An 11155-nucleotide genomic window follows, 5' to 3' on the forward strand; every position below is an offset into this window, starting at 1 on the left:
ACGGAAAGGCTATAGCCTTGCAGCGGTTTTTAGGCGTGCGAAATATCAGAAATTATAGGAATGTTCAATTTCTGCTGGAATATTATAGTTTTGAATGGATTCCAGGCGTCTATAGTGTCCTACCGACCCCACCAATGGGTTTAAACTGCACTTGAGAAATTGATGTTTAAACTGGAATTGATAAACAGACGGAAAGTCCATAGCCTTGCAGCGGTTTTTAGGCGCGCGAAATTGCAAAATCATAGGAAAGTTCATTTTCTGATTGGTTTGGGACGGAATATTCTAATTTTGAATAGATTCCAGCGGTGTATATTGTCCTACCGACCCCACGAATGGGTTTAAACTGCACACGAGAAATTTATATTTATTCTGGAATTGATAAACCGACGGAAAGGCTATAGCCTTGCAGCGTTTTTAGGCGCGCGAAATTGTAAAATCACAGGAAAGTTCATTTTCTGATCGGTTTCTGACGGAATAATCCAGTTTTAATAGATTCCATGCGTCTATAGTGTCCTACCGACGCCCCAATGGGTTTAAACTGCACTCGAGAAATTGATATATAAACTTGAATTGATAAATCGACGGAAAGGCTATAGCCTTGCAGCGGTTTTTAGGCGTGCGAAATATCAGAAATGGGAGCAATGTTCAATTTCTGCTGGAAAATTCTAGTTTTTGAATGGATTCCAGGCGTCTGTAGTGTCCTACCGACCCCACCAATAGGTTTAAACTGCACTCGAGAAATTTATATTTATTCTGGAATTGTTAAACCGACGGAAAGGCTATAGCCTTGCAGCGTTTTTTAGGCGCGCGAAATTGTAAAATCACAGGAAAGTTCATTTTCTGATCGGTTTCTGACGGAACAATCCGGTTTTAATAGATTTCATGCCTCGATAGTGTCCTACCGACCCCACCAATGGGTTTAAACTGCACACGAGAAATTGATATTTAAACTCGAATTGATAACTTGACGGAAAGGCTATAGCCTTGCAGCGTTTTTTAGGCGCGCGAAATTGTAAAATCACAGGAAAGTTCATTTTCTGATCGGTTTCTGACGGAATAATCCAGTTTTAATAGATTCCATGCGTCTATAGTGTCCTACCGACGCCCCAATGGGTTTAAACTGCATTCGAGAAATTGATATGTAAACTTGAATTGATAAATCGACGGAAAGGCTATAGCCTTGCAGCGGTTTTTAGGCGTGCGAAATATCAGAAATTATAGTAATGTTCCATTTCTGCTGGAATATTATAGTTTTGAATGGATTCCAGGCGTCTATAGTGTCCTACCGACCCCACCAATGGGTTTAAAATGCACTCGAGAAATTGACATTTATTCTGGAATTGATAAACCGACGGAAAGGCTATAGCCTTGCAGCGTTTTTTAGGCGCGCGAAATTGTAAAATCACAGGAAAGTTCATTTTCTGATCGGTTTCTGACGGAATAATCCAGTTTTAATAGATTTCATGCGTCTATAGTGTCCTACCGACCCCCCAATGGGTTTAAACTGCACTCGAGAAAATGATATTTAAACTCGAATTGATAAATCGACGGAAAGGCTATAGCCTTGCAGCGGTTTTTAGGCGTGCGAAATTTCAGAAATTGGAGGAATGTTAAACTTCTGCTGGAATATTATAGTTTTGAATGGATTCCAGGCGTCTATAGTGTCCTACCGACCCACCAATGTGTTCAAATAAAATCGGAAAAGGAACATTTGAATTCGAATTGACAAATCAACGGAAAGGCTATAGCAGTGGTTCCCAAACTATTTCATATTTTTTTCAAAACGGTCCCTTTGCCATTATTTCAAGGGCTCGCGGTCCTTAAGCCCGAATGTGTATTTCATAAAAACGAAAGTTGATTGCAGGATTTTAGCTTGTTATGCAAAATTGCGCATAACAATCATCCAAAGACAGCTTGTGACATCACAAACAGGACAAAAAACATTGCAATTGTTCGCAAACAATTGCTTTTATGATAGTTGTCATTCAATAAAGATCATTGTTTAGCAATGGAGACAGTAGATTCTCAATTCTACTTTGATTTAAACTTATTCAGTGGCACAAACTGACGCCAAATAAGATTATAGAATTGCTTCAACCGCTTCGCGGTCCCCCCAAAATTGCCTCACGGACCCCTAAAGGACCGCGGACCCCAGTTTGGGAACCGCTGGGCTATAGCCTTTCAGCGGTTTTTAGGCGTGCGAAATATCAGAAATTATAGGCACGTTCCATTTCTGCTGGAATATTATAGTTTTGAATGGATTCCAGGCGTCTTTAGGCGCGCGAAACTGTAAAATCACAGGAAAGTTCATTTTCTGATCGGTTTCTGACGGAATAATCCAGTTTTAATAGATTCCATGCGTCTATAGTGTCCTACCGACTCCCCAATGGGTTTAAACTGCACTCGAGAAATTGATATATCAACTTGAATTGATAAATCGACGGAAAGGCTATAGCCTTGCAGCGGTTTTTAGGCGTGCGAAATTTTAGAAATTGCAGGAATGTTAAATTTCTGCTGGAATATTATAGTTTTGAATGGATTCCAGGCGTCTATAGTGTCCTACCGACCCACCAATGTGTTCAAATAAAATCGGAAAATGGACATTTAAATTCGAATTTACAAATCAACGGAAAGGCAAAAGCCTTGCAGCGGTTTTTAGGCGAGCGAAATTTGAGAAATAGGAGGAATGTTCAATTTCTGCTGGAATATTCTGGTTTTGAATGGATTCCAGGCGTCTATAGTGTCCTACCGATCCTACCAATGGGTTTAAACTGCACTCGAGAAATTTATATTTAATCTGGAATTGATAAACCGACGGAAAGGCTATAGCCTTGCAGCGTTTTTTAGGGGCGCGAAATTTTTAAATCACAGGAAAGTTCATTTTCTGATTAGTTTCTGACGGAATACTTTAGTTTTGAATGGATTCCCGGAATGTGTAGGGTCCTACCGACCCCCCAATGTGTTCAAATAAAATCGGAAAATATAAATTTAAATTGGAATTGACAAATCAACGGAAAGGCTATAGGCTGCAACAGTTTTTAGGCATGTGAAATTTAAGAAATTGGAGGAATGTTCAATTTCTTCTGGAATATTCTAGTTTTTAAAGGCTTCCAGGCGTCTATACTGTCCTACCGACCCCACCAATGGATTTAAACTGCACTTGAGAAATTGATGTTTAAACTGGAATTGATAAACCGACGGAAAGTCCATAGCCTTGCAGCGGTTTTTAGGCGCGCGAAATTGCAAAATCACAGGAAAGTTCATTTTCTGATTGGTTTGGGACGGAATATTCTAATTTTGAATAGATTCCAGCGGTGTATATTGTCCTACCGACCCCACGAATGGGTTTAAACTGCACACGAGAAATTGATATTTAAACTCGAATTGATAAATCGACGGAAAGGCTACAGCCTTGCAGCGGTGTTTAGGCGTTCGAAATTTGAGAAATTGGAGGAGTGTTCAATTTCTCCTGGAATATTATAGTTTTGAATGGATTAGAGGCGTCTATAGTGTCCTGTCGACCCAACCAATGTGTTAAAATAAAATCGGAAAATAGACATTTAAATTCGAATTGATAAATCGACGGGAAGGCTATAGCCTTGCAGCGGTTTTTAGGCCTGCGAAATATCAGAAATTGTAGGAATGTTCAATTTCTGCTGGAATATTCTAGTTTTGAATGGATTCCAGGCGTCTATATTGTCCTACCGACCCACCAATGTGTTCAAATCAAATCGGAAAAGGGACATTTATATTCGAATTGACAAATCAACGGAAAGGCTATAGCCTTCAGGCGTTTTTTAGGCAAGCGAAATTTCAGAAATTGGAGGAATGTTAAATTTCTGCTGGAATATTATAGTTTTGATGGATTCCAGCCATCTATAGTGTCCTACGAACCCACCAATGGGTTTAAACAGCACTCGAAAAAAATGATATTTAAACTCGAATTGATAAATCGACGGAAAGGCTATAGCCTGTAGCAGTTTTTAGGCATGCGAGATTTCAGAAATTGGACGAATGTTCAATTTCCGCTGGAACAGGTTTTTTAAGGTTTGGTTTGGGTGACCGCTAAGTAGTTTTAAGAGACCGCAAGTGTTTCATTTAAATACCAAAAAATAGCCAAATCAGCCAAGTCCAAATTTTGGGAAACCGCTGGAGAAATTTGGGGGACCGAAATGGTCCACCGACCTCACCAATGGGTTTAAACTGCACTCGAGAAAATGTCGAATTGAAATCGAGTTTTAATCGATTCCATGCGTCCATAGTGTCCTATCGACCCCCCAATGGATTTAAACTGGACTCGAGAAATTGATATTCAAACACGAATTGATTGATCGACGGAAAGTTTATAGCCTTTCAGCGGTTTTCAGGCGTGCGAAATTTCAGAAATTGGAGCAATGTTCAATTTCTGCTGGAATATTATAGTTTTGAATGGATTCCAGGCGTCTATAGTGTACTACCGACCCCACCAATGGGTTTAAACTGCACTCGAGAAATTTATATTTATTCTGGAATTGATAAACCGACGGAAAGGCCATAGTCTTGCAGCGTTTTTTAGGCGCGCGAAATTTTTAAATCACAGGAAAGTTCATTTTCTGATTAGTTTGGGACGGTAAATTCTAGTTTGAATAGATTACTGCGGTCTGTCGTGTCCCACTGACCCCACCAATGGGTTTAAACCAGAGTTGCAAGTCGGGCCGGGCTTTTCGGGCCGGGTTCGGGTTCGTGCCGGGTTCGGGTTCGGGCCGGGTTCGGGCCGGGTTCGGGCTTAGGTATTTGTGAGAAAACGGGCTTAAAACGGGCCTGACTTTAAGTTCCGTGTCCGCCATTTTTTTTTAATAAAATCACTCAGCTAAGTAACAAGTCTCTAGCTTTGACCTAATGCCCACTCTACTCTAAAACGTGTTGTTTACCCCATTGTCTACTATTATTTATTGTGTTTGTTGTCTTTCTCTTTTTTCTTTCTCATCCTTTGTTGCAAGGCTTTTTTGGATAGGCCTGTCAATCAAAATTTCGGGCCTAAACGGGCTTCTCAAAAACGTTTCGGGTTCGGGCCGGGCTTCGGGCTTATACTTTCGGGTTCGGGCCGGGTTCGGGCTCAGATTTCGGGCCCGCTTGCAACTCTGGTTTAAACTGCTCTCGAGAAATTGATATTTAAACTCGAATTGATAAATCGACGGAAAGCCTATAGATTGGCATCGTTTTTTTAGTCGCGCGAAATTGTAAAATCACAGGAAAGTTCAATTTCTGATCGGATTCTGACGGAATAATCCAGTTTTGAATAGATTCCAGTAGTCTATAGTGTCCTACCGACCCCATCAATGGTTTTAAACTGCACTTGAGGAATTGATGTTTAAACTCGAATTGATAAACCGACGGAAAGGGTATAGCCTTGCAGCGGTTTTTAGGCGTGCGCAATTTTTAAATCACAGGAAAGTTCACTTTCTGATTGGTTTCTGACGGAATAATCCAGTTTTCATAGATTCCATGCGTCTATAGTGTCCTATTGACCCCCCAATGGATTTAAACTGCACTCGAGAAATTGATATTTATACTCGAATTGATAAATCGACGGAAAGACTTTAGCCTTTCAGCGGTTTTTAGGCGTGCGAAATTTCAGAAATCACAGGAAAGTTCAATTTCTGATCGGTTTCTGAATGAATATTCCAGTTTTGAATGGATTACAGCGGTCTATAGTGTCCTACCGACCCCACCAATGGGTTTGAACTGCACTTGAGAAAATTGATATTTAAACTCGAATTGACAAATCAACGGAAAGGCTATAGCCTGTAGCAGTTTTTGGGCATGCGAGATTTCAGAAATTGGAGGAATGTTCAATTTCTGCTGGAACAGGTTTTTTAAGGTTTGGTTTGGGTGACCGCTAAGTAGTTTTGAGAGACCGCAAGTGTTTCATTTAAAAACCAAAAAATAGCCATATAAGCCATATCCAAATTTTGGGAAACCGCTGGAGAAATTTGGGGGACCGAAACGGTCCACCTTAAAAAAAACGCTGTGCTGGCATATTATAGTTTTGAATGGATTCCAGGCGTCTATAGTGTCCTACCGACCCCACCAATGGGTTTAAACTGCACTCGAGAAATTGATGTTTAAACTCGAATTGATAAACCGACGGAAAGGCTATAGCCTTGCAGCGGTTTTTAGGCGTGCGCAATTTTTAAATCACAGGAAAGTTCACTTTCTGATTGGTTTCTGACGGAATAATCCAGTTTTGAATAGATTCCAGTAGTCTATAGTGTCCTACCGACCCCATCAATGGTTTTAAACTGCACTTGAGAAATTGATGTTTAAACTCGAATTGATAAACCGACGGAAAGGCTATAGCCTTGCAGCGGTTTTTAGGCGTGCGCAATTTTTGAATCACAGGAAAGTTCATTTTCTGATCGGTTTCTGACGGAATAATCCAGTTTTAATAGATTCCATGCGTCTATAGTGTCCTACCGACGCCCCAATGGATTTAAACTGCGCTCGAGAAATTGATATTCAAACTCGAATTGATAAATCGACGGAAAGGCTTAGCCTTTCAGCGGTTTTTAGGCGTGCGAAATTTCAGAAATAGGAGGAATGTTCAATTTCTGCTGGAATATTATAGTTTTGAATGGATTCCAGGCGTCTATAGTGTCCTATCAACCCACCAATGTGTTTAAATCAAATCGGAAAATGGACATTTGAATTCGAATTGATAAATCGACCGGAAGGCTATAGATTTGCAGCGTTTTTTTAGGCGCGCGAAATTGTAAAATCACAGGAAACTTCAATTTCCGATCGGTTTCTGACAGAATATTCTAGTTTTGAATAGATTCCAGCGGTCTATAGTGTCCTACCGACCCCACGAATGGGTTTAAACTGCACACGAGAAATTGATATTTAAACTCGAATTGATAAATCGACGGAAAGGCTATAGCCTTGCAGCGGTTTTTAGGCGTGCGAAAACTAAAATCACAGGGAAGTTCAATTTCTGATCAGTTCCTGACGGAATATTCTAGTTTTGAGTGGATTCCCGGCGTGTGTAGGTTACCAACGACCCCATCAATGGGTTCCAATAAAATCGGATAATGGACATTTAAATTCGAATTGATAAATCGACGGAAAGGCTATAAGCCTTAATTGCAGCGGTTTATAGGCGCGCGAAATTTTTAAATCACAGGAAAGTTCATTTTCTGATCAGTTTCTGACAGAATAATCCCGTTTTGAATTGATTCCAGGCGTCTATAGTGACCTCTCGACCCACCAATGTGTTCAAATAAAATCGGAAGATGGACATTTAAATTCAAATTGACAAATCAACGGAAAGGCTATATCCTTGCAGCAGTTTTTAGGCATGCGAAATTTGAGAAATTGGAGGTATGTTCAATTTCTGCTGGAATATTATAGTTTTGAATGGATTCCAGGCGTCTATAGTGTCCTACCGACCCCACCAATGGGTTTAAACTGCACTCGAGAAATTGATATTTAAACTCGAATTGATAAATCGACGGGAAGGCTATAGATTTGCAGCGTTTTTTAGGCGTGCGAAATTGTAAAATCACAGGAAACTTCAATTTCCGATCGGTTTCTGACAGAATATTCTAGTTTTGAATAGATTCCAGCGGTCTATAGTGTCCTACCGACCCCACGAATGGGTTCAAACTGCACACGAGAAATTGATATTTAAACTCGAATTGATAAATCGACGGAAAGGCTATAGCCTTGCAGCGGTTTTTAGGCGTGCGAAAACTAAAATCACAGGAAAGTTCAATTTCTGATCAGTTCCTGACGGAATATTCTAGTTTTGAGTGGATTCCCGGCGTGTGTAGGGTACCACCGACCCCACCAATGGGTTCCAATAAAATCGGATAATGGACATTTATATTCGAATTGATAAATCGACGGAAAGGCTATAAGCCTTAATTGCAGCGGTTTATAGGCGCGCGAAATTTTTAAATCACAGGAAAGTTCTTTTCTGATCAGTTTCTGACAGAATAATCCCGTTTTGAATTGATTCCAGGCGTCTATAGTGACCTCTCGACCCACCAATGTGTTCAAATAAAATCGGAAAATGGACATTTAAATTCAAATTGACAAATCAACGGAAAGGCTATAGCCTTGCAGCAGTTTTTAGGCATGCGAAATTTGAGAAATTGGAGGTATGTTCAATTTCTGCTGGAATATTATAGTTTTGAATGGATTCCAGGCGTCTATAGTGTCCTACCGACCCCACCAATGGGTTTAAACTGCACTCGAGAAATTGATATTTAAACTCGAATTGATAAATCGACGGGAAGGCTATAGATTTGCAGCGTTTTTTAGGCGTGCGAAATTGTAAAATCACAGGAACGTTCAATTTCCAATCGGTTTCTGACGGAATATTCTAGTTTTGAATAGATTCCAGCGGTCTGTAGTGTCCTACCTACCCAACGAATGGGTTTAAACTGCACACGAGAAATTGATATTTAAACTCGAATTGATAAATCGACGGAAAGGCTATAGCCTTGCAGCGGTTTTTAGGCGCGCGAAATTTTCAAATCACAGGAAAGTTCATTTTCTGATCGGTTTCTGACGGAATAATCCAGTTTTAATAGATTCCATGCGTCTATAGTGTCCTACCGACGCCCCAATGGATTTAAACTGCACTCGAGAAATTGATATTCAAACTCGAATTGATAAATCGACGGAAAGGCTTAGCCTTTCAGCGGTTTTTAGGCGTGCGAAATTTCAGAAATTGGAGGAATGTTCAATTTCTGCTGGAATATTATAGTTTTGAATGGATTCCAGGCGTCTATAGTGTCCTATCGACCCACCAATGTGTTTGAATGAAATTGGAAAATGGACATTTGAATTCGAATTAATAAATCGACGGAAAGTCTATAGACTTGCAGCTTTTTTAGGCGCGCGAAAATTAAAATCACAGGAAAGTTCATTTTCTGATCGATTTCTGACGGAATAATCCAGTTTTTAATGGATTTCCGGCGTGTTTACGGTCCATCCGACCCCCCGATGTGTTTAAACTGCACTCTAGAAATTGACATTTAAACTCGAATTGATAAATCGACGGAAAGGCTATAGCCTTGCAGCGTTTTTTTGGCGCGAGAAAATAAAAAATCACAGGAAAGTTCAATTTCTGATCGGTTTCTGACGGAATATTCTAGTTTTGAATGGATTCCAGGCGTGTGTAGGGTCCAACCGACACCCTAATGTGTTTAAACTGCACTCGAGAAATTGATATTTAAACTCGAATTGATAAAACGACTGAAAGGCTATAGCCTTGCAGCGTATTTAGGCGTGCGCGAAATTATTAAATCACAGGAAAGTTCCTTTTCTGATCGGTTTCTGGCGGAATAATCCAGTTTTGAATAGATTCCATGCGTCTATAGTGTCCTACCGAACCCCATTGGGTTTTCACTGCACTCGAGAAATTGATATTTAAACTCGAATTGATAAATCGACGGAAAGGCTATAGCCTTGCAGCGTTTTTTTTTGGCGCGCGAAATTTTTAAATCAAAGGAAAGTTCATTTTCTGATTGGTTTCGGACTGAATATTCTAGTTTTGAATAGATTCCAGCGGTCTATAGTGTCCTACCGACCCCACCAATGGGTTTAAACTGCACTCCAATCATTGATATTTAAACTCGAATTGATAAAACGACGGAAAGGCTATAGCCTTGCAGCGTATTTAGGCGTGCGCGAAATTTTTAAATCAAAGGAAAGTTCATTTTCTGATTGGTTTCGGACTGAATATTCTAGTTTTGAATAGATTCCAGCGGTCTATAGTGTCCTACCGACCCCACCAATGGGTTTAAACTGCACTCCAATCATTGATATTTAAACTCGAATTGAAAAATCGACGGAAAGGCTATAGCCTTGTAGCGGTTTATAGGCGCGCGAAATTTTTAAATCACAGGAAAGTTCATTTTCTGATCGGTTTTTTACGGAATAATCCAGTGTTTGGTTTAAACTGCACTCGAGAAATTGATATTTAAACTCGAATTGATAAATCGACCGGAAGGCTATAGATTTGCAGCGTTTTTTTAGGCGCGCGAAATTGTAAAATCACAGGAAACTTCAATTTCCGATCGGTTTCTGACGGAATATTCTAGTTTTGAATAGATTCCAGGCGTCTATAGTGTCCTACCGACCCCACGAATGGGTTTAAACTGCACACGAGAAATTGATATTTAAACTCGAATTGATAAATCGACGGAAAGGCTATAGCCTTGCAGCGGTTTTTAGGCGTGCGAAAACTAAAATCACAGGAAAGTTCAATTTCTGATCAGTTCCTGACGGAATATTCTAGTTTTGAGTGGATTCCCGGCGTGTGTAGGGTACCACCGACCCCACCAATGGGTTCAAATAAGATCGGAAAATGGACATTTATATTCGAATTGATAAATCGACGGAAAGGCTATAAGCCTTAATTGCAGCGGTTTATGGGCGCGCGAAATTTTTAAATCACAGGAAAGTTCATTTTCTGATCAGTTTCTGACAGAATAATCCAGTTTTGAATTGATTCCAGGCGTCTATAGTGACCTATCGACCCACCAATGTGTTCAAATAAAATCGGAAGATGGACATTTAAATTCAAATTGACAAATCAACGGAAAGGCTATAGCCTTGCAGCAGTTTTTAGGCATGCGAAATTTGAGAAATTGGAGGTATGTTCAATTTCTGCTGGAATATTATAGTTTTGAATGGATTCCAGGCGTCTATAGTGTCCTACCGACCCCACCAATGGGTTTAAACTGCACTCGAGAAATTGATATTTAAACTCGAATTGATAAATCGACGGGAAGGCTATAGATTTGCAGCGTTTTTTAGGCGTGCGAAAATGTAAAATCACAGGAAAGTTCAATTTCCAATCGGTTTCTGACGGAATATTCTAGTTTTGAATAGATTCCAGCGGTCTGTAGTGTCCTACCTACCCAACGAATGGGTTTAAACTGCACACGAGAAATTGATATTTAAACTCGAATTGATAAATCGACGGAAAGGCTATAGCCTTGCAGCGGTTTTTAGGCGCGCTAAAACTAAAATCAGAGGAAAGTTCGAATTTTGATCGGTTCCTGACGGAATATTCTAGTTTTGAGTGGATTCCCGGCGTGTGTAGGGTCCTACCGACCCCCCAATGTGTTCAAATAAAATCGGAAAAGGGACATTTAAATTC

This window comes from Phallusia mammillata, chromosome 3, assembly GCF_965637545.1.
Source record: "Phallusia mammillata chromosome 3, kaPhaMamm4.hap1.1, whole genome shotgun sequence".
NCBI classification, from domain to species: domain Eukaryota; kingdom Metazoa; phylum Chordata; class Ascidiacea; order Phlebobranchia; family Ascidiidae; genus Phallusia; species Phallusia mammillata.